Below are 24,777 nucleotides of genomic sequence, written 5' to 3'. Positions count from 1 at the left end.
GTGTAGAGAAAATCTGGTTCCGAAACACTCAGTGATTTGCTGAAGGCCATAGCCACACCAGCATCCAGCAGAGACAGAAGGTTTTCTCAGTTTGGAAGGGCAAAGCTATGTCTTGAAAGTGAGCCATGATAGTGTCCTTGTTGGCCTGAAACTTAATGATGAATCCATTCGTAAAGAAAAAGATCAGCCCATTCGGAAGGATGTAAGAGTTGCACATCAAAATTTTCATAGAAGGTCTCGATTGTGAGGGCATGTGGATATGCTTTAAAGTTTTAGCACAGGCAATGTGAAATGCAAACTTGTTAAGAAGTGGTGGCAGCACAGTAGCAGTAAATGGCAACTTCGCACTAGCAGACAGTACACTGCTTTACACTGGCGAAGCTCGTTATACCTTTATTGATACCAGACACCCCTCTGTGTGTTTCCTAAGAACATCTTCACGTTACTAGAGGTAGTAAGGAGAGGTGACATGAGGAGCCCAAGAAGACAGTTACAGAAGCAAGTAAATATCTCAGTCTGCCACACCTGTTTTCATTTAGTTACACCAGCATGACTTGACTTTTCCATAAATATTTCAAAGAGCTACACATGAAAATAATCACACATGTTCCTATAACTCTTTGTAAGTTCTAGATCCTTCTTTGGGGGAAAATTGTAGCCAACACAGAAATAAATTATTCTTTAAGTCCAATTTTAACCCAGGAATTTCTCATGTCATTTGTGTTTCAGAATGAAAAAAATCATAATAAGAGAAAAAATCAGGCTCCATAGCACTTAAAAATTTTTTTTTTTTTTGGTTAGCAAGCACTGAAAGCAGCCCCCTCCTTAGAGGTGGGGAGGGTCTGTCTCACACATGTCTTACATGGCCTAAGTCAAGATCAGGGATTCTTCTTCCCAAAGCAGCTGTTAAGTAGCTGGACACCTAATGGTGATGCCTGTAGGCAAGATGACAAAGAAGGAAAGCTAGAACACTAGTGTGGTTTCTGCGGTTCTCAGAGCCCTTGTATGTGTAATCACAGCTCCCCAGAAGACAGAGAAGAATGCAGTGCAGTACAGCCAGGCTGGCACACACGCTGCTGTCATGCATCCATAATGTTTCATGTTGACATCTGTAGCTTTGTATTCTACATAATACATACGTACTACAGATCAGTACATTTAGGATGTTCCAATGGTGCATGCTATCATAATGTCAGGTATTTATAGTGTTATATAGTGAGCACAGGCAGCATCCTAAAAAGGCGAATAAAAGAAACTCACCAGTTTCAAAGGATGGAGCAAAAAGAAAAGAGCAGAACCTAAATAGAAATTTTATAGAAAGTAAAACCCACACTCCTTTACTAGTGGCACTGATAAATAGGCACCCAGTTGAATTTCGGTTCCATGTGGAGTTTGAGGCTCTGATCCTTTTTCCCTTCTGGTGCTGAGGACACTAGAAACCATAGAGCACTAATCCATAACCATACAACCACCAACCCAGTACACACACCACCATGCACTTAGCATTTCTCAAGCATCCACTGAGAAGGTGTCTGGGGGAATCCAATTAGCAGCCAGAGGGGATAATGTCTTCAAGTCTGTTTTGTTTTTCTGGTGCTCTGCTTTAAAAAGAAAGTAGTGGGCTGTGGTCCCCATGACCAGACAGCTTAATTTTATCTTATTTAACCTAGAAAAATGCCAAATCAATGAAAGTTATGAATACAGCACTGAAAATATCTCAACTAGTAGGAACATTAGTATTTGTAAATTTGTTCTGGAAGTGAGTTGATTCCTTCTAATCGTTTAGAAATTGTCTTTCAGCCATTGACCAGGCAACTGAAGAGAACAGTCTGAGATTGGTTCCCCCTCCATCCATTGATGGGACTCAAGAACTGGAAACCCCTGGGGACACCAGCAACACAGCAGGACCCTGGCTAGTGTGCTCATGATGGACAGGCAGGACTGGGAAGTCCGAAGTAACAGTAACACGATGAACAAGCAAGTGGGAAGTTAGGTGAAGCAGTCTTGTGCTTGGGGACAAAGACACACAGAATAGAAGCAAACAGGCAGGGCCATGTCCTTTTCTTCTTTTCTTTAATTTTTAACAATTATTTTTCATTTTTTATTTTCTTTTTGTTCCTTTTTAAGTGGCTGGGAAGAATTCCAGCCACAGAAAACTAACCTCATCTCCCAAATCCAGAGACAAAGACTAGACCCAAACCCAGCATACAAACTGCATACAAATCCACCTGCAATCTTGGCTAGTGTACACATTCTGGGATTGCATAGTGTATACACATCCTAAACTACTATCACAGAACTGTAGACAGAGGACTTTCATTATCGTTACTTTTCTCTGTCTGATGGGTTTTCCAGTGGGCTGTTGTCTGGGTTAGTGTTTTCATTTTTGTTTTATTTTCTTTTTCTCCCTCTTTTGTTCTGTTTTGTTTTTTCTTTCTATATGTTTGATTTTTTTTCAGTGTGTGTGGTTATTTTTGTTTTTGTCTCTTTTTCTTTTTTCCCCATTTGTCATAAAAGGTTTTATTTCTTCTTCTCTCTCTTGCTCACTATTTAGATCTCCCAATCTTCCTTTTTGTTTTATTCTACTTATCTTTTTCCTTTCTTTTGTCAACTATCTTGCTTTATTTTATGATACTTTCATGTGAGTAAACATAGTCTCTTCTTTTTCTAGTTTACTTCAGAATTCCTAGACTTTCTTTTCCAATCCTTTCCTTTTGTGTCCAACAGTTACCCAAAATGTGGATGATCATTCTATACTTTCCAACTTTACTCCTATTATATTTAACTTCATTCCTGTCTCTATCCTACTCCCCATCCCTCTTAAATACCCACCCCCCAAGAGGGTAAAATCACACTACTAAGTGGAAAAGCATTGCATGCAAGCTTCTGGTATAAGTTGGGTTATATTATATAGCTATCGAGTTTGTTCCTACAGTTGAAGATATCAGATTAATAGTTATCACAGTTTGTCAGTAGCCAGCTGTGCTTCCATCTATTGTTATAGCTAACTGTACTACTTTAACCAGGATGCTATAGCTCTTATAATCAGTTTTTCTCCACATACAACAATGCACAGATTGCAAGTGGTCATAACCATTACCATAGCCCAGTACCAATGGAATGGGACTTGGGTAAATAGATAGAAACTTAATCTATTGGGAAGGTAGGTTCTTGAGGTAGACATAAAGACCAAGAACCACCTACCTCTAGAAGACATCCTGAGGAACAGACATCTCCTAAGAAAGCCTTGACAGCAGGGATAAAGCTGTCTAACATAAGAAATCTACAAGCATCAACATATAAAACAATAAACTAGAAAATAGAAAATAACAAGAATAAACAAAATGCAGCCCTAAACACCCAGCCCACCTAGGACAAGGCCAGAGCACAAAGAGATAGAGAAAATCAGAAGCCAACCACTAGAACTCTCTGAAATTATAGCAGCAGAAGTGAAAAAAAAAATGGAAGAGGCCATAAGAAAAAAAATCTCTAAGGTGCAAAAAAAAAAAATGACAACCAAAATGAAGGATATTAAAGCAGACACAGAGAAAAAGTAGAGGGGCTCAGGAAAATGACAGAAACCATGAATGTCCAATATAGACAAGAAATAAAATGAATGAAACAGAACCAAACAGAAATCCAGAAGATTAAAAAAAAAACTCCATTGAAAATACATGCAACAAACTGAATGAAGGAAAGGATAGACTATCAGACTCAGAAGACAGAAATGCAACTAGCAACTGGGAAAAGAAAGGTATCTCAAAAATAGGAAGGGATCACCAACAGCCACAAGATAAAGCTAAAAAGAACAACATAAGATTGATTGGAGTTAGTGAGAAAGCTGGAGACAGCTCAAAAGCCATTAAAAACTTCACAGAAATAATGGCAGAAAACTTCCCAAACACGGATAAAGAATTTGACATACAAATAAATAATGCATATAAAACTCCAAATAGCCATGACCAAATTAAATCTACACCAAGGCACATATTAATAAAGATTCCAGAAATTCAATACAAGAACAAAATATTAAAAGCAGCAAGAGAAAAGAAACAAATCACTGATAAAGCAAAGTCCATCAGAATCACTGCAGACTTCTCAACACACACACCTTCAAATTAAGGAGAACCTGAAGTGGGGTAATTCAAGCCCTAAAAGAAAACAATCTTCAACCCAGATTAATGTACCCCACAGAATTGTCTTTCAAAATCAACAGAGAAATACAATACTTCCATGACAAACAAAAACTGAAGAAATTTATGACTGCCAAATCAGCCCTGTGGAATACTCTGAAAGACACATTAGAGATAATGAAGACCACAAACACATGAACACCAATAGAAAGAAGCTGCTAAGCAAGGCAAGCAATTAAACAGAGGAGAAATACAGGGAACCAATGACAGGAAAGCAACATTTAAAAGAATAGCCAATGAATATGAGTTATAACTATCAATGTAAATTGTCTCAATTCCCCAATCAAAAGAAACAGACTGGTTGAAGGATCAAGAAATAAGATCCAAAAATATTCTGCATTCAAGAAACATATTCAATCCCAAAAGAAATCCATAGACTAAAAGTCAAAGAATAGAAAACAATTCTCCATGCCACAGGAAACCAGAAAAAAGCAGAGATAGTTATTTCACTACAGGCAATGTAAACTTTAAGCCAAATTGATTTTTAAAAAACCTGATCACAAGAGACAAGGTCACTACATACTTCCTAAGGGAAAAGTCCAAGAAGAAGAGATAACAATCATATATATATATATATATATACATATATATATATATATGCATCAAACAATGGTGTGCCCAACCACACGAAACAACTATTAACAGACAAGGAAAACCAAGTGAATAGTAACACAGTTGTAGTGTAAGACTTTCAGACCACACTCTCACAAATAGATAGATCAATAAGACAAAAAATAAACAAAGAAATAATCAGAATTAAAGCAAGCCTGTGAACAGATGGACTTGGTAAATATCTACAGAGTGTTCCACCCAAAAACATCACACGCTTTTCAGCTTCACATGGACATTATCCAAAATAGAGCACATATTAGCCCGCAAAACATGTTTAAATAGATGTAGCAGAATTGAAATCATCATATGCATACTATCTGACATAGCACAATAAAACTGGAAATCAACAGAAGAAATCACAAAAACTACATAAGCACATGGGAATTAAGCAACACCCTTCTGAACAACTAATGGGTAATAGAGAATATTAAAGATAAAATTAAACAGTATATATAATTAAACAATAATGCTGATACAACACATCAAAATTCATGGGACATGATGAAAGTAGTCCTATGAGGGGAATTTATACTGATGAACTTTCAAATCAGGAAAACAGAACAAGCTCAAATAAACAATCTAATGTTGAACTTCAAATTTCTAGGAAAAGAAGAATAAATCAAACCCAAAGCTCATAAAATGGAGGAAATTGTAAAGATCAGATCAGAAAGTAATGCAGTTGAGACTAAGAAAACAAGACAAAGATCCAGTGACTCAAAAAGTTGATTCTTTGACAGAATAAATTAACTAACCTCATCAAAAAGAGGGGAAAAACACAAATTTGAGCAGTTAGGAATGAAACGGAGGAAATCATAACAAATGCTACACAAATCCAGATTATCAGTTCCTACCATGGGAACCTAATAAAAATGGAAAACACAGAAGAAATGGACAGATTCCTAGACATAATTGCATTGCTAAAACTAAATCATGAAGATATAAAAATTTGAAATAAATCACTATCAGTCAATTAAATTGAAAATATAATTAGAAATTTACTAACAAAGAAAAGTCCATGCTCTGATGGATTCATTGTTGAATTCCGCAAGAAATTTAGAGAAGAATTAATGCCACTAATGCTGAAACTCTTTAATGAAATTTTAAAGGGAAGCAATACTTTCAAAATCATTACTAGAAGTATTACCCTGATTCCAAAACCAGAGAAGAACCCAATTAAAAAAGAAAACTATAGGCCAATCTCCCTTACAAACATAGATGGAAAAATCCTCAATAAAATATGGCAAACAGAATGCAATAAATCATCAAGAAGATTATATACCACGACCAAGTAGGATTCTTTTCAGGGTTGTGGGGATAGTTTAACATACACAAATTAATAAATGTAACATACCATATTAATAGACCCAAGGGAAAGATATCTCTTGCTCATGGATAAAAATCACATGATCTTCTCAATAGATGCAGAAAAAAACATTTAACAAGTCTGAAACCTATTCATGATTTTAAAAAAAATTCGAATAGATGGTCTTTATTTCAATCTCATAAAGGCCATCTACAACAAACCAACAGCTAACATTACACTAAATGGTCAAAAACTGAAAGCTTTCACAATAAAATTAGGAACAAGACAAGAATGTCTACTATCATCACTCCTATTCAATATAGTTCTGGAAACATTATCCAGAGCAATTAGACAAGAGAAAACAATAAAAGGAATATGAATGGGAAAGGAAGAAGTTAAATGATCATTATTTGCAGATGACATGATACTCTACTAAATTCCACTAAAAGACTTGGGTTTAATAACCAAATTCAGTAGTGTAGCTGGATACAAAGTCAACACTCAAAAATCAATAACATTCCTGTATACAAGCAACAAACTGACAGAGAGAAATTAGGGAAATCACCTCCTTTACAATAACATCCAAAACAATGAAATTCTTAGGAATCAATCTAACAAAGTAAGAAAGACATCTATACATTAAAACTTACAGTGCTTGAAACAGGCAATCAAAGATGATATCAGAAAATGGGAAGATATCCCTTGCTCATGGATAGGAAGAAACAAAATAGTGAGAATGATCCTACTCTCAAAACTGTTTTATAGGTTGAATGTAATCCCAATCAAAATATCATTGGTATACATCACAAAACTCAGAAAACATTCCTAAAATTCATTTGGAACCAGAAAAAATCTAGAATAGCAAAAGCAGTTCTGCGCAACAAAGGCAAGTCAGGGGCATCACAACCTCTGACCTGAAACTGTACTACAAAGCCAATGTAGAGAAAGGGGAAAAAAAAAAAAAAAACAGACCTAAAGATTAGCGGAACAGAATTTAAGATGCAGATGCAACTCCAGACACAACTGTAAACACTGGAAGAAAGTAATAGATGGTGCTGTAAAAGGCTCTTTACATGGTGAAGAGTAAAACTAGACCCACATCCGTTACCATGCATTAAAGTCAAAATGGATTAAAAAATCTAAATATTAAAACAGAAGCACTAAGCTTACTGGAAGAAAAAATAGGTAGAAATCTTGGCAATATTAATGTAGGTACAGAATTCATGAACAAAATGCACAGGAAATACCACAAAGAATCAACAACTGGTATCTCATCTTATTAAAAAGCTTTTGCACAACAAAAGAAATCATTAACAGAGTAAAGAGAAAACCATAGAGTGGGAAAAACTATAGCCAGTTGTCCCTCAACAAGGGATTTATATCTAGAATATATAAAGAATTGAAAAAAATTAGATCACCAAATTCAAAGACCCACTCCACAAACAAGCATCTGAGATGAACACACAGTTCTTAGTGAAGAAATACAAATGGCAAAGAAATATAAAAACATGTTCAACACCACTGGTTATTTGCGAGGTGCAAATTAAACCATCTTACTTCACAACCATGGCTATTTCATCAAGTAACATATGCTGACAGGGCTGTGGAGAAAAAGGAACCCTTCTCCACTGCAGGTGGGAATATAGACTGGTGCAACCACTATGGAAATTAGCATGGAGATTCCTTTAAAAACTAGGATTAGGGGGCTGGGGATTTAGCTCAGTGGCATAAACGCCTGCCTTGCAAGCCTGTGGTCATGAGTTCGATCCCTGATACCGTAAAAAAAAAAAAAAAAAAAAAAAAAAACCTAGGATTAGAGGACCTATTCCGTTCAGCTATTCCCATTCTGGGTATCTTCCCAGAAGAATTCAGAGCACCACACCACAGCAATATACGTGTAGCCATGTTTATAGGAGCACAATTTACAATAGCTAAATCTTGGGAACAACCCACATGTCCATCAATCAAGGAATGGATAAAAAAGAAATGTTTCAGGGGCTGGAGATTTAGCTCATCAGCATAAGCACCTGCCTTGCAAGTGTGTGGTAGTGAGTTCAATCCCCAGTACTGATTTTTTTAAAAAAGTGTTTTTTAAATATAATGAAGTACTAATCAGACAAAGAAGGATAAACTGTAGACTTTTATAGGTAAATGGATGCAACTCGAAATCATACTCCTAAGTGAAATAAATCAAACACACAGGTGTAAAGATCACATTGTCTCACTGATGTGAGAAACTGGATGAGGAAATGAGAGCCAAAATGAACAGCATTATTGAGAATAGGGAAGAAAGTGTTCAAAAGAAAAGTGAAACTGTGATGGAGTAAAGAGGAAAGGCAGAAGAGAAGAGGACATATATGACAGTGAAGACAGCTATGCAGCCAGTTTCTCTTCACTCACTGAAAAGAAAAGGTTTGTACTAATATTGTTTGGACAATATCTCATGCTTGTATCTTTTGCTCTCAATAACTAGTATGAAGATAGCAATATGCAATGTATGAGTTACTGTTACTCTCCTATTCTGTTTTGAAACTGTTTTACTGATATTCTTATTTTTTATCTTTCATTTAAAATTTTTTCTTTCAAAATAGGTATGTGTGCATATTTGAGTGTGTGTATTTTCCGGTAATTTCAATTATATGATATACTTATCTGTAATTGTTTCCAATTATTTGCTTGTTTTCCATTCTCCAGATACATTCTTTCCAGGAAAAAGAAAAACCAATGCTTAGAAAGCTACTAGAAAAATAAATCTGTACAAAATATAAAATAAGAGCTGTGTCCCATTTTGTGAGTTGAAGAATATAGCAGAAACTCGATTCCTTTTTTAAATAAGTAGCCACCTCTTTATTGCTGCTTTCTTTCAGGATATCTGTTATAATCCCAAATGTTCAATAGTAAATTAGTGTTTTTAAGAAACATGGATTTAAGTTGGATAATTTTTTTAAAAACTTCTCAAGACGACAGCTATTGACATAATGGTGCTCTACAAGCCACAGCTGAAGGTCATTATGACTTGGATTCTTGCTGGAAAACTATTGTGGCTGTACCTCTGTCTCCGGCAAGTTCATTTTTACTCTCAAAGCAAGCATTAAAACCATTGCACTAATCTAAAAAATGGGTTGCATCCCACTGGGTCCCAGAAAGAAGAGAGGAAAAAATGACTATAGAGAAATACATGCAACTCTGTTCCTCTACCGCTCTGCCAACTCAAAATCTCACTTTTTAAAAACAAACTGTTCGGGGCTGGAGATTTAGCTCAGCGGCATAAGCGCCTGCCTTGCAAGTGTGCGGTTGTGAGTTCGATCCCCAGTACCGATAAAAACGAAAAAGACAAAAAAAAAAAAAAAAAAAAAAAAAAAAAAACCCAAACTGTTCACACCCACATTTATGAGAGAACCACTCAACCTTTATTCAGATTAAGACATCCAGGCATGAAAGCATTTTTAAAAGCAAAACCACAGAAGTGCTACTGCACCCATGCATCTATTTTCCAAATATAGTAAGAATAGGATCCCAATTATATGTACATTTTCTTTCTGTCTCTCACACACAGAATACAGCTATTGTCACCAAGATTTAAAATGTAGGGAGTTTCCTTTGATTTCCCCCTTTCTTACTGTATCTTTTATATTTAATTGACAAGTTCTCCTGACTTCTCTCTGATGTCTTTCATCCACCTCTTTCTGCTTTTTATTCATGTTGCCGGGACTCAGTCCAGGTTCTCTTATCTTTGCAGATTTTGTCATGGCCGTTAACTGGGCTCCTGTAAACAGTCTCTTGTGGGCCCAGTCATTCAGCACGACAGATACCCGTGACATGTGAAGACATCGCTTTATCATCCAAGAACTGCACTGCCTCTCCAGCTCCTACTCAGACCTCAGATGTCTCAGCTGCTATGTTTAAGAACCAAAAGTCCAGTCCTAGTTTATGCCAGTTCTATCTTACTAGCTTTATCTCCTACTATTCCTTCCTAATGTGCTTTTAAAACTAACCTGGACTTTTACATTCACTGATACACATACAGGGATCTCTGCTCTTGACTCTTCTCCTGAGGAATCCATATGCCCTGGTTGCCACGGACCAGTCAAGGTTTGCACCAACTGTTCCAGCGCCCCTGTACTCTCAGGAGTTTCCAAGTGTAGTTATCCACTTCATCATCTAAAATCCCACCCTTTAGATGGCTCAAATGTCACCTCCTTCATGAAGTTTCAGCCAGAAGAAAACCCTCATGTCTTTTTATATTTAATAGAATACCATTTTGTACATCTTTAAGCAACTCTATTCCCTTTATTTTATTCTAGGTGAGGGCTGGCAAAGCTATAGTACATGGGCCATATCTGTTTAATGGCATTTACATTTTTAATTGATTTTTAAAACTAAGGTAGCAATAATAATATTTTATGGCATGTGAAAATTGTATAAAATTCAAATTTTAGTGTCCATAAATAAATATTTTTGGACAACAGAAATACACAGGTATATACTGTCTATAGTCGCTTCTGTATTACAATAGCTAAGCTCAAAAGTTGCATTAGAAATAATTTGGCCTGCAAAGTCTAAGATATATACTATCTGGGCCTTTCTGGAAGATGTGCGCTGGCTTACAATCTAAACCATAAGGGCCTCATGGCAGCATTTTGCAGAGTCTGGCATCTGACGGACGCACCAATCACCATCCCATAAAGGCCTAAAAGGACACACTTCAGACAGGCAAACACACCAGAAGCATTTGGCTCTAGGAAGAACTAAAGTTCTGAGTTTCAAATTTTAGACCATTTTCTTTCATTTCTGGCCCAATCTAGAAATTTATATTTTATTGGCAGTCAGGGGAAGCTTAAGAATGCTCTCTGGACATTACTATTTAAAGTAAAATGAAAGTCACTAGAAAAAGAAAATAATTAGATTTAATTCAGAGGTAATGAGAGTTTTGTCTGATACACGCCTGTCCGTTCCACACTAACTTGTATCCTTTAACAACTGCTGTCTAACTTCCTTTTCAGAGACCACTTCTTAGCGTCCTCCCAATGCTGACTCATTTACTGGTTTTCTTTCTTTGTGGCAGGTGAAATTCCAATGATATCAGCCATCCTGAAAGGTCATTAATACGGAGCCGGAGAGCAGGAATGAAAGTCTGAAAAGCCATTATTCTCTGACAGATCACCCGCCCGTGCCTAATGAGTCAGTTTGGTTTAGGGACTGTCCACTGCCTGGCGTTCCAGCCGGATGCCCGCTTCCCATCTGAAAGTTCTTGGTACCACCTGGTGCATCTCTGCAACCTGGCCATCCATGTTCATGACCCCAAGCCCAGCAGCATCACCCCTCTGTGGCCTTGCTGGGACTGGAACGATGCCACTGAGTTGTCTGTTATCTCTCAGATTTTCACCACGACAGTGTGCACCAGGAAAGTGAACGTTTCCCTTCCCAAAGGTTTTATGAGGAGAAGTCACCTACTGTGGGGCCATCATTCAAGCTTCACTGAGATACACAGAGCAAGCTACAGAATGTGGCTTGAAGTGAACAGACTGTCTAAGGCAACACTAACTAGAAGATTCAAAGACTTGAGGCTTTTTAAGGTAGAATTCTAGGCAAGTTGAAAATGTCTCTATTTCCTCACCTTTCACTATTAACAGCAATGCTAGTGGTTTCATGAAGGAAGCATTCTCCAAGAGCTTGTGTTTCAAGGGGCCAAGTGTTTTCTTCTCCTTTGCTTTCAGCTTCTCTCCTGCTCAGTCATATTGTCAAAAGCTTCTCTACTATCCCTTAACCTACAGCTGTAGTTAGCCTTGCACCACTCGTGTGTGTGTGTGTGTGTGTGTGTGTGTGTGTGTGTGTGTGTGTGTGAGAGAGAGAGAGAGAGAGAGAGAGAGAGAGACAGAGAGAGAGACAGAGAGAAGGGGAGGAGAAACAGAGAGAGAAATAAACACTCAGCAATGGGTATATCACACTAGCCATTTCTGTAAGTAATGGACATAATTACATATACAGTAAGAATTTTTACAAAAATTGGAAGCAGAGCTGTTTAAAGAAAAATTGGAAACAACATTTAGAACATTAGTTATATAAATACATATTCATGATATATTAGTGAGTTAAAATTATGTAAAATATACAGTACATGACTAAAACATGTGTCAAGTATGATTTATGTGCTTATACATAAATGTCCACATAAATGTACAAGATCAAAGATTATGTACAATAAGTAAAGGATCATTATCCGTAGATGATGTAATCTTAAGTGATTTTTTTCTGTTTTTCAAAGCTTTCACATTCATCACAAATTAATTTTATAATAGGAGCGATCTTTAAGACAAGACTGTTTTGACAACTATAAATAGAAAGATGAATTACATCATTATACTAATTTCTTTATTATCTCTTCAAAAAGATGTTTAAAAATTGATCTGCTCTTTGACTTTTTTCTTGATAATTGACTAAAATTCAAAACACTTTTTCATAATCTTTAAACAAAAATGTTACTGAAAGTGTGTGAAAAAAATTAAAGCTTGTTTTCTGATTAAACTTTCTTGTTGCTTAGATATCAATGAGAGCTGAATAGAAAATGTATTTACATAAATATATCATAATATCTCATGAATCACCAGTTCATCTTCTGTGATGAGCATAATAATCTCAGTATCTTTACAAGAGATAAACCCCTAGCTCGTGTTTAAAGCAAAATGAAAAATGAGAATAGAGAAAATGAAAACATAGTTGTGCTTTAACCTTTCATTAATCAAGTCTTCATAACATGATGTCATGTTTCTCTTTTGTGGATAATTCCCTTTATGGATACTTAGTGAATTCAGACAATAAAAACACCTGTAATTTTGCTTAAAATAATATTTATTCTGACCTCAAAATTTCACCTCTGCTCAGAATGTTCATTATCTCATTATTAATTTTAATAGGTTGTAGGTATAGTAATAGTGCTTTCAGAATGTGAGATACAATGTGAATTTTGCACATTATTTTAGCAATAAGATCACTTCAGTCATTAAAAAATCCAGATGCATAATTCTTTAAGTATCCATTAAATGAAAAGTAAATTATAACTAAATTTAGGGAAGATCATACAAGATTGCATATGACTGAATTTAGTAGTTGTCTGGGGCGGGGAATTGTGTGGCAGGGAAATGGTGAGGGAGGCCTATTTTTATTGCATATCATTTGCAACTTTTAGACTGTATAGCAGTAATGTGCATTATATAATCAAAATAGTTTATTTTTAAAACAAAATCATATGAGTATTGATTTTTCTTTTTAGAAATGGAAATAATCTCAGAATCACATCAGCTATGAGCCATTAAAATGAATGCAGTAGGAGAAGAAATAAATTCAATTTAAGAGAAATTAGACTATAAGCTACAGGAATATAAAATCATTAAGGATATAACTTAGGTAAAACCCCTAATTATGATTATAGATCTATCCACTCACCTAGACTGAAAAATTCAACTTTGGCTGTTAACAATTTAATACACACATGCAGAAAACAAGGTTTCTCAATGATAAACAATTTTTGCTTATTTGTTTTGGCACTTATTCCCATTTTTCAGAGGAAAATAGTAAATCCAACATGACACTTTTGGCATAAGTAATAGTGGGCACTGGATTAGTCTGTCATTGGTAAACCTCCCATTGGAAGAGAGGTTTCTACTGATTTTGGAAGGAAAACTGACAGATGTGCAAGCCTGCTTAGAAGAAGTTTGCAGCTTGTCCACAGAAAAGAAGCACAGCTATTCAACACAGACTTACTGAATGAGTGAACAGAAGGGTGACCTGAACCTTAGAGTTTAACATCATATAGGTACTGTCAAAATGCGTAAGACACAGTCTAAGTTCCCAATTTAAGAACATTTGACTCATACACTTGCACAAACCCTAGTGGGCCTCACTTTAGGAATGTTCGTAGATGTGAACAAATCACAGAAGCTCACGTGTCTGCGGGCATTGTCACGGCAGTGCTAGTGTGCGCCCACTGTGCAGTGCTAGAGTGTGCAGGGGTACTGTGTCCAGGCATAGCCTGGGATGTCCGAAGCAAGAAAAGCAGCAGCGATTGGAGGGGACTGTTGGGAAGCCCAAAGCAATACACATCATGCATTTGTGTCAAAGGTATTTGAGCCTCACTTGGTTGCACGAAAGAATTCAACTTACAAATATTGTACTACAATGGAAACTTACTATATTGTGCTCCTTTGTTCTCAAATTCTAATCATTTGGTAGAGCCTACTGTAGTATATAAATTCTTTTTTTGTAAAAATTTGTCAATTTATTTTATCTGTAAGCTGTTTGAACCTCAGTATAGCATTCCTTGTAGCAATAGTGTCATTATTAATAACAATGAAAAGAAAGCAAACTATTAATATTCTTTAATCTCCATGCAATTTAGGTTGCAATCCATTAAGAGCATGTTAAGAAAACTTAAAACTAGACATAGGGTTTAAATTCCAAAGATTTGTTTTCTGCAAGTAGTTCTGGGGTTGGCACTGCTGAGTGGGTGTAGTGTGCCAGCCAGCAATGCCACTCGGGACATAGCCCAAGTAATCCCCTCCTTCTTAGGACACAGACACTTTTCCATGTGATTAGTCCCATGGCACAAATTGGATGCTGCAGTCAGGACATTTGTATCTATTCAACAAACCTTTGTCTTTTTATTATTTTTTTATAAAAGTTTCCCAAGCAGGCTGTTCCTTTAGCTTATTGGCTAGAACTGTATTTTATCACTGGCTCTACCCAGAATGCTTAGACAAATCAAAAGTGTAATTTTTTAGCTTCTGTCATAGAGGAAACAAGACAAAAGACCATTTAGAATGGACGTTAAAAACAGATTATGGAATGCATTGCAGATACTACTGAGATTTATTTTAGGCAATCATAAAAACTAATGAAAATGTCCTATTCTAATAATTTCTAGCCACTCCAAGTGGATTATATAGAGTATGTGGTTTCTTCTATTATTAACAAATGCTAAACATATTTTATAAGATTAATGTAGGAAAACTGGATATTGTATATTCTCACAAAACTCAAGACAAACTAAGATTCATTTCTCAGCCAAGCATATTCTAGTGCTGAGATCAATAACAATAAAATAGCAAGTTGTTAGGTGGTATTACTGAATAATTTTAGATCACACATTCAATTGTCTGTGTAATTCTTGACATTCATGTTGGATAAAATGGAATTTGAAATTTAAATCAAGCCCTAGTAAATATATACAATTGCAGGTGTCATAAGCTGCAATTGCAATATAAATTCTCAAATATTTTTAAATCATTAGTCATAAAATGTATTACCAACTGTACCAGTAAGTCTTTTTCACTTCAATATAAGGTTCTCAGAATAGCACCTTGTTAACAAGTCTGGGAGTCATTACAGAGTTTTATACTTAGTTTTCTCTAAGAACTGTCCTGGTTCTCTTACAGGAAAACACTACACATAATTCTACATACATAAGGGGTCTCAATTCCTATTATGATTTTCACTCCTACTTTTCTGGTATGAGTTTATGGAGGGCTCATTTTCTTCCATAGATTCCCCAGGTGTAAGCCCTTTTTCCTCCTTGGGGTTTCATGCAATATCTCTAGTAGCTTTTCCAGTGGTTGTAAGGAAAGGATTCACCTTTTGCTCTTCTGGTGATGTAGATATGCGTGAGCACTGGTGGACAGGTGTGTGTGTCCGTGTGTAGAGGGGGATGAGGGGCAGTAAGCATACACAGTTGGGAGAATGAATCTAAATTGGAAAAAAAATACAATCCTAGACCTCAAAGAGTGTCAAGAGAAACAAGAGAGTTGACACACTGATGGACTAACATTAAAATAAGTACATTTTAAAATACAGAGATAATAATAAACACTGCAATGGAAAGGATCTAGGTGGAGAAAAAAAGGATGAGCATGAGTTAGGGTATACAGGGGCAGTTAGGGTGGAATACTAACTGGATTGACTTTACGATCCTCACTGGAGACAATGTCTCAGTCACCTTCTCATTGCTCCACATAGTACCTGACATCCACAACTTAAAGGAGGTGTTTATTTAGGTTCACAGTTTCAGAAGCTTCAGTCCATGATCAGTCCATAGAAAACAGTCTGGTGGGAGAGCACTGGTGAAGAAGAATTACTAAGTCATGGCAGCCAAGGAGCAGAGAGCAAAGGGAGGAGCCAAGGAGGAAGCCAGCTGCTTCCTGACACAGTCCCATCCTCCAGCCAGGCTCCACCACCTAAGCAAGTCAGCCATCACATCAGCATGATCTAGTCACCTCCCAAATTCATGAAGCTTCGCAGGAATACTTTACCTCTAAACTGTGTCACTGAAGCACACTTCTGGGTGTCTGTAAATGAGAGCTGCCGTGGAGACTTCGTCTGGTCCCTTGATCCTTCCTCTGATAGTGCTGTTCACTAGCTCTGCTTCTGGGGAGTCAGGAGCTAAGCAGCTTTGCTTCCCATGAATTTCTGCCATGATCTTTCTGTCTTGGAGCAGGCTGACCATAGACTCAATACTCTGAAACAGGGAGCCAAACTAAACCTCTTTTCTTTTAAATTATAAGTGTTGGTTATCGTGTTGCAGCAATGGGAAAGCTAATACAATGTGAGACATTTTAATTACATGAGACAGAGTAAAGTCATGAATTATAAATAAGATTGTGACTGGTGGAAAAGAGAGGTCTAATTCAAGGCAAGAGGAATTATAAGAACAAAGGTACAAAATTAAGCACAGATGACAGGGTATGAAAAAAGAGGCCCAGTTAGCTAGAATTCTTATAGGGGAGAAAGTGTGAAAAACATACAAAAATACCAACTTCCTCTTCTATTTACTGACTATGAATTGGGTGTCTATTCTGGGATGTGTACTATAAGTAGATGCTAGGAATACACTGGTAAACCAGACAGGCAAGATGCACTCACTCACTTCATAGTGTTTGGTGTGGGAAGCAAGGACAATAAATGAAATGATGACAGAGGGGGTGATAACAGCAAGGAAGAAAAAGATGAGAGTTTAAAAGAAAATGTGAAGGATACTCTGCTTATTTAAAGGGCTCTTGAGATGACCAGGGTTGTCTTTAGGGCCGAAGAAACAGCAAATGCAAAGATCCTGGGGGCAGGAAGATGAGGGGACTCCTCAAGCTGACCCCCTGCCTGTGTGAGCCAACCAGGGAAAAAGTGCATCAAGGGCACAAGTAGAGGACAGTACAATAGAAGGACAGACTCGTCCTCAGCGGGGAGGAGTGCAGATTTGACAACCAGGGGCCCACAGTGACCTGTGTCAGATGTTAAAGAACCTGACAGGATGTGATTCACTTCCACATGCTTTGTCTCGTTTAGCTCATTACAAGAACCCTGTGGAGTTGACACGAGCTGTCCCACACTGTGTTACAAATTAAGCCAGCCCTGCCTGTAATTTCAGCTTGATTTCTACCAGATATCCTCGAATAGGAGAGAGATACTGCCAATGTGATATTTCAGTTACACTGACCTGACACCAACACATAGAACAAATTGGTACGAAGTGTGTGGTGGGTGCTGAAACATGAGGATTGGAGGACTGAGGGACGAAGCAGGGTGGCGGCAGCACAGAAAGGCCAGAATCTGGATCTGGTCCGTGTCACAACAGCCCCGGCCTCCTGGGCTTGTCTGTTTCCCTGGGCTGCCAGGATAGAGTGAGGATAAATGTTATCCCATGGGCACAGCTCGCAGGACACCTCAAAGACTGAAATGCAGGGAATAGGTTTCTTGCTAGTGGTATCTGACACAAAGGGGGAAAGGGATGCTTATGTATCACTTGAGCACCCAATCGTGCATCTCTCTCTCCTTCAGTCTTCAGAGCACTCTGTTTCACTTTTTTTTTTATTATATCAATGTGATAAAAATGTCTTTTCTGAGGTTTTAGAGATCAAAGATCTTAGTTTTCAGTTTTCTGCTGTGACAGCAGTTTGTTGGCATCTGTCTTTTCTGTAATGGGCATAAGGGTTGCGATACTGTTGGTTTCAGTACCCAAAGGACACATCAAGAGAGCGCTGGCCTTGAATGCTCCTGGATATAGAGTGTCCATTAGTAACAACGTGTGACAAGTTACTGAATTGTGCTGTTCCTAAGGCTTGTCAGCTGCAGAGAGCTGGGCAATGACAGGTTAAAGGACAAGGGTGGAAAGAGAAAAGTGACAGCTGAAGGCAAGACAAAACCAAGAGAGAAATAAGCTAAATGGGACCAAACAAAGGACAGAAAGAGAGCAAGGTACAGGGCTCATGATGAAAATCCACAGCACCAGTAGCAAATAAGAAATCTGAAAACAATATAAGAAATACAGAAAAGATTATGCTGTGAAAAACAGGCAAATAAGTACAAGATTAGAATTGAGCAAGGTAACTGAATCTGGTTTTGAAGAAAATCTAAAGCAGAAACATATTCAATTATAAAAGTAGTATTTATTTCACACATGACAGAAAAGTGATAATTAAGGGGATGATGGTATTCATTTACCCTAAATTTAATTTATTTTTATTTTATAGTTTAAATGATTCTAAAAGTCAAGCAATAAAGGTTGTATGCTACAGGAAAATTGAAGGGCATCTGGTTTTACATCTCTTGCTCCTCACTGTACAATAATTACAGTGAATTATTTTCTGTGATTAAAAATTATTTGTCAGCTATCAAATTTCCAGTCAGGGCTGAGGATATAGCTCAGTGGCACAAGCTCCTGCTTGGTAAGCACGAGGTTATAAGTTTGATTCCCAATATAAAAAAAGCTAACCAACATATATGTGTCTCTCTATCTCTCTCATATTATGCTTAAAGAATCTACCTAAAGTTCAAATGTATGCAGCCTAATTCTAGAAGGGTCACAGAAATAACTATAATCTAATGGTATTTGTTTTTTGAAGTTTAAAAAATTATTTTATTTTAAAGAGAACAGAACTCAACAAAACAAAACAGAATAAAGCCAATCAAACGAAGGCAGTGAAATTGGTACAGAACTTCAAAACAAGATAATAGGAAATCAACAATGGCTACCACAATATATCTTGCTATCTTCATAATAGTTGTCCATACCAAAATCAAACAAAATGAAACAGAATAATACCAATGAAAACATAACATTGAATAAAACAAAACAATAAATTAGAGCAAAACAAACCGAGAACAATAATGCACATTTTTAACCTCAAAATAGTTGCTCAGGTTACCAGAGGCAGGGATAAAAAAAAACAGTAAAATGGAATTAGAGCATATGCCCATGTGTGTACATTTAGAAAACCACAAAAAGACTGGAACCTTGACATGGATTTGCACTACAGATTGTTAGCAACATTAAGTGTATGTTGCTATACTAAGGCTTAAAAAAGCTTTAGGGTCCTAAAGAGTCTATATGAAGTCAAGATATATTCAGTTTTTTAAGCATCTCAGATCTAAATTACCTCAATAATGCTTAATACTGGTGCTCATTTTATTAGGCCGAGCATTACAATATCTGATGCTCTTCATATGTTCCTCCAAATGTGAATTTCTCAGAAACTACAATTACTGAGCACTTCACCTTTTTAATCGTCTCCTGTTTGATCTTCAAGAAAAGCTTGCTCATGTGCCTATCTCTTTTATCTCCGTGGCTCCCACTCAGTCATCATAAACTCTTTTTCCTGTGTGTGTGTGTCTTCATACTGTCCAAGTCGCAGGGATGACTCATGACTTATCTCCAAAGCTTTTAGTCTAAGGTGATCTCATCAATATGATCATTTTTGTGACTTCAACCATGATCAGCCCAACACTTTCTCCTGAATGCCAGCTCTTTATTTTTAAGTTAAAATGTCCAAAATTGAATTTACTATCTACCTCTCCTAGAAGTCCCTAAGTTTCTCTTTTCTTTGTCTATTTTTATCCACCACCCAACTTGTGCAAGCTAAAATTTTTGCCATTCTTGAGTTTTGTCTCCTATTCCATAGCTAGCTGATTGAAAAGGCCTACTGATTCTTATCCTACCTGGGTCTCCTCCTCCCCAATCTCACAGCCACTGTCCAGTTTGAAACCTCATCATTTCTTATCTGGACTGATACAACTACCAAGCAGCTCTTTGCCCATCATCCACATTTTATCAAGTACAGAGCTTGACATGTAAGCCTATTCTTCCAACTGTTTAAAGACTTCCAATTGCTTACAGAGTAAAACCCAGACTTCTTAGTCCATCCCTTCCTAAGTTGCTCAAAATTACTTTCTATCCACTATCTCCTTTCACACACAACATATGCACTCTCAGAACTCAATACCTTTTTATTTTGCTGAACCATATGAAACTACTATAATTTAGCTATCTTTGACCTTAAAAGTGGCAATTTCTTGACACAGCCAATAATGCTTTTTTCTCGGTCTGGAATATTCTCTCACCTGACTACTTGCCAAAATGTCAAAACCTGTCTTAAGAGTTTTTTCCTCTGTAAAGTAATTACTGACCTCACCAGGTTAAAGAAACTACCTCTGGATTTTCTTACTTTAGTGAAAGCACCATCTTAATTTATACTTACTTCTATCAATAGTTATGGAAAACTAGAGGGTAAAACTTGACAATTATTTTTCTCTCTCCATCTTTCATGTCTAATTAGTAGCTAATAAATATGTCTTGAAAGAATAAGCAAATTAATACATTTCCTTCAGCATTTGTTATACAAAGTAGCTGGTAAACTTTTGGTTCATACAGGAGGAGGGTTAGTACAGGATTATGATTTAACATAATATACAATTCTTTCCTTTTTAGATCACTTCTCCTTTTGCCTATTACTAGATGGTGCATTTATCAGATTTAATGTGATTGTGCAAGAAATTATTTACTACCAGAACACATAGTGAGAACGAGTCCTGTTACACATGCGTAGCCTACATGAAAAAGATAGAAAATCCAACCAGCAAAACTCCAAGAAGCAGCAAGCAGACACAGAGAACAGCCTCAAAGCAAACAAGTTCTAAGCAGTCCTAAGATTGCTTTGAGTCACATTCAATCTAAAACAGTTTTCAACTTAGCAAATGTCATGGGCATCGGTGACATGTCTTTTCCACTCCAAACATGAGTAGAGGACATTCATAGGCCTCTCAAATATACAGGAAGACTTTTATTATCAAACATATTTGCAGACCTTCTTTGTAATTGAAAGAAACTACACCTCCCGAATTTTACAAATCATGGGATTAGTGATGTAAGAAAAGCCCAAGAGCAAAAGAAATAGAAGAGCTGAAGTCTGGATTTTGGAGACTGAACTTCATATACAACTGGAGTAATAGGTCTTCCAAGTAAGAACTTAGAATGTTACGTATTTTGAACCAAGAGACAATGTATGATGCAGTTTTCTAATCATCTCTGATGCTAGAACATTGTCTGCTTAGCTTGGACTAATCCAAGCATAGACATGACGTGTAGGAGCACAGCAGATCCACGCAGACCCTCCACCAACACTAGGTCTTGAACTCAGCAAGGGCTTAAACCAGGAGAGTTACTTACACTCAATTAGAACTGTTGTAATTAAAAAATCTACAAATATAATTAGGGAGCAACTCTTAACTAAAGGCTGACATACTTGTCACTTTAAAATGTATTCTGGTGGGCAGAAGAGCACCCTATGTATCTCAGTCAACTTTTGCTGCTATAACAAAATGCCATGGGCTATATGGCGTCTAAACAACCAATATGTATTTGTCACAGTTCCAGAGGCTGAAAAATCTGATATCAGAGGGGTCAGCAATGCAGAAGCAATGCTCTTGATTTATTCTCGAATACTCTAGACTTTATTTTTGGTCCATGATTCCCAGGCAGCATCAGTTTTTTGTGGCTCCACTGTTGCAAAATTTCCTTGTGACTTTTGGCAACTGTCTTTTATGAGGAGGTGAGCCCTCGCAAAAAACAAAGCCAAAGCCCTGCTTTCTTTGCTTCAGACCAATATTTAAAGTTAATCTAGCATTTTCCATTCCAAATACCCAATTCAGATCCTGCCCCCAACTCTCACTGCCAACACGTCTCCCCATGCCATATTTTCAAAGTCTTTGTAATCTTCAAATCTATAACTCTTCAGAGATGCATACTTAGTTGCTAAGAATTATATCAAGACTATCAAATAAGGAAGGCCCTCACAAAAATCTAGCCAAGCTGACATTTAAATGTTAGGCTGGTGAACAGGGTATTATGCTGATTTTTATTTAGCACCATGTGATTCTGTACAGATAACCATGTATTTGGAGATGCATTAATATTTGTACAGAGGAGGAATACAATTTTTTGCCCTACCTCCAAACCACAGGTAAATACATTCCCTTTGAATACATAAGCAGCAGACAAGAAATGACATTTTTCCAAGATGTTATATCAACTCAGATGTTAGAAAATTTTATAAACATAATCCCAGGTTGATAAGTTTTTTTTTTATTTTGTTGCAAAGGTTTTTTTAATATAGTTTTATTTGCAGTGTGGATCTTAATAGTAGCTATCAATCTACTCACAGATGATAGTAAAGGATGAATAAAACTCTCAGCTGTATTAGTATATGTTTATAGATTTATTTAATAATCAATACTTATAAAAGGAGAGAATGGGCACAAGTGCCTGTCTGGCAAGTGAGAGGTCGTGAGTACAATCCTCAGTATAAAAAAATTTTTTTTAAATAAATAAGTAAAAGAAGGGGGAAAAAGGACCTTAGATCTCAGGCTCATGATCTTTCCTGTATTCTCTGACCTATATTCCGTTGCCAAAAGAAGCAAGCCTACACTGCATTTCTGTACTCCTGCTATCATTTTTTTTTTCTGGGAGGACACTGCTGTCCGTGTGTGTTTAACTCTAACAGTGAGTTACAGGTTGGGTCACAGGGAAATAAGGGCAAAATAAGTACACGTTGTAGTGCCTCGGCAGAAGACTCAAAACATAACAGGCAAAACAAAAATGTATTTTAGAAAGGAAAGAAGAAAGACCTATGGAAAGGAGACAGGATAAAATAAATTAATTTGGTGTTCAAAACATTTTGAATTTTTTTTGTTTTATCTTTTTCTTACATTTGTCAAATGCTTAGCTTTTGCACTTGTATTAGGAAACTTGTCCTTTATTTCCCAAATCCGGTCATATGCACCATTACACTTTGCTTCTTTTCTAATCTTACGGACTCTACTAGTTGAAAGAGAAAACAATTACTCAGATGGAAGCAAATATGTGGGTTCATTAGGTGCAATTGAGAGATATTTAGGAAAAGGAAGAATATATATCTAAATTTTAAGTAGAAAAGAGTATGTATGGAAGCTTGTATTCAAATTTAATAAAAACTATTAAAGCCTTAAACAGAACTGAATCATTGAAAAAAAATAACAGAGAATGTTCTCAAACTATATCTGACTTGGTGTCATGGTTTACGCGTCGGTGGTCCCCAAGCCTCATGCAATTATGCGCTTGTGGTTGGTTCATTGTCTAGAGCTTGGAGTGGTGGTGTGAGTGCTACACCTGCCTAGGAGTGGAGCCAGGATGTGATGTAATGGCGGGAAGAAAGTGTGTGTCTCTCTCTCTTTGCAGTTCGTGCCTTGCTGTTTGCAGTGGCCATGGAGGGCTGCCCCACCATGCCATGCTACCTTGGAGCCAACTGAGCATGGACTGAAACCTCCAAGAACTGTAAGAAATAAACCTTTCCTTTCCTAACTTTGGGCATCAGGTATTTTGTCTCAGCGATGAGTAAAAAGTAAGACACTAGGAAAAACTCTATAAGAGCAACGAAATCAATTCTTAGAAGAAAAAATGGACAATAAAATGCAAGGAAATTGTTCAGACTAAAACCTAGAAATGCAGGGTATTTTAAAAGGATAGTTTTATAATTAATTTGCTCTGTAGTCAGTATCAGAATTATGTGATAGACTCTTAGAGACTAAATACAGTCTGTGATTAATTTCTATAGGAAGAATATATGTTTTGCTGCAAAAGATTTAGCCAAAGAACAAACCAGAGATATGTACACATTTTTTGAAGGAAAAATTTATTTTATGAAGGATATAAATTTTTCTTTACGTTCAAAGGATTATTACTAATTGCTACCTTTCTCCAATGGGAAAATATTTTTAAATGACAATCACAAAATACTAAGGATCATTTAATTATATGTATATTTTCCTTAATGTTTAGAATTAAAGAGGGATGTGAACAAATGATAGTTTTGATTAGTTAACTTTGTACTTAAAGGTCTCTTTCAATTACCAAGGAAACTTTTCAAATGCATTGAAAGATTTAATTCATAAATCCTTTAACAAATCTTTGGTATTAATTTGTATCTCTCGAATGACCAGTGACATTGAACATTGTTTCATATATTTATTTGCCATTTCTAATTTTTCATCTGAGAAGTGTCTATTAATTTCAGATGCCCATTTTTAGATTAGGGATTTGATGTTTTTAAGTTCTTTTTATAGTCTAGATAATAGTCCTTTGTGTGGGAAGAGTTGACAATTTTTCCCATTCTATGGGTTGTTTCTTTATCCTGTGATTGATTTCTTTTGTTGTGAAAAAGCTTTTTGATAAGATGAAATCCCAATTGTTGATTCTTTGTAATATTTCCTGCAGGATTAGGGTTTTGTTCATAAAGTGTTTCCTGTACCTATGTCTTTAAGAGTTATATATTTTATCTTCTAGCAGATGTACTATTTCTGTTTTAATATTTAGATCTT

The 24,777-nt window shown here is 36.5% G+C and overlaps 1 protein-coding gene across 3 annotated transcripts in view; it reads right to left on the bottom strand.

Annotated features, from left to right (window-relative positions):
* The window catches only part of Slc44a5 (solute carrier family 44 member 5), a 373,608-nt gene that overhangs the window by 66,031 nt on the left and 282,800 nt on the right, over positions 1-24,777 (bottom strand). The gene's annotated exons all lie outside the window — the stretch shown is intronic.

This window comes from Cavia porcellus, unplaced genomic scaffold (genome assembly GCF_034190915.1).
Source record: "Cavia porcellus strain 051 isolate PalLab524CR breed Dunkin Hartley unplaced genomic scaffold, mCavPor4.1 scaffold_1, whole genome shotgun sequence".
Classification (NCBI taxonomy): Eukaryota; Metazoa; Chordata; class Mammalia; order Rodentia; family Caviidae; genus Cavia; species Cavia porcellus.
The sequence above is the reverse complement of the archived record's forward strand: the minus strand, read 5'-3'. Positions and strand labels throughout refer to the sequence as shown.